The following is an 831-nucleotide window of genomic DNA, read 5'->3' on the forward strand; positions in this document are numbered from 1 at the left end:
GAGAGAGCTTTCTCCAGTGTTTCTCTACAAATCAAGCACCTTTGAGGCGCTTCCCTCAATTTTAGAGCTCTGCTTTCCCTTTCAGATATTGAACAGGTTCAGACACGACTGCTCCATTTCTCCTGCTCATTTAATGCAGTTCTGCTCCTGCTCTGAGTGCCATGCTCAGACCTGGACTCGTTTTATACAGGCTTTTAAAAGCCACTAATAAAACCAGGAGGACGTGGACCCAATTGAGCAGTTCCCATCCAGTCCTGGTAGTTAAGAGGTCACTGAAACCTGAAGAATGTGTTTATGCATTAAAAACCCAGCTGTACCTCTCAGCTGAGTGCTGAAGAGCTGCTTGGTTGGCATGGTGGAGCTGTGTTGACTTGGATGAAGGTCCTGTCCCCAGGTAGCTGTCACAGATCCTGATGGCAGTTGCTTACCAAAGAGCTGCAGTTGGTGAGAGGTGTCTCAGCCTTGAGGAGCACCCATCAGAGGTGTCCCAGCTCCAGAGGAGACTCTCACCACCCCACAGCCAGCTGCTTGGCAGGGTGAGCACCAAGAAAGCTCCCTTGGGCTGTCCTATTCATGGAATACAGTGGTTGACTTGTAGTCAAATTACATGCAACAGCAAAGGTATGTGGGAGGCCCCTTCTACTCCCCCAAGCTGCTTTGTTCCTTGATACAGGAGTATGGAAAAGCCACCCCTTATTCATGTGTGAATTGTATGACTGGTGTCAAGCTCATGTGCATCAGTGCTCACTGTCTCACTGCTCCTCTGGAGCCTTTCACAGAACAGATTGGAACTGAAGTTCTCAGCCTGGTTTCAGCCCAGGCCTTTACTTC

This window comes from Heliangelus exortis, chromosome 14 (assembly GCF_036169615.1).
Source record: "Heliangelus exortis chromosome 14, bHelExo1.hap1, whole genome shotgun sequence".
NCBI lineage: Eukaryota > Metazoa > Chordata > Aves > Apodiformes > Trochilidae > Heliangelus > Heliangelus exortis.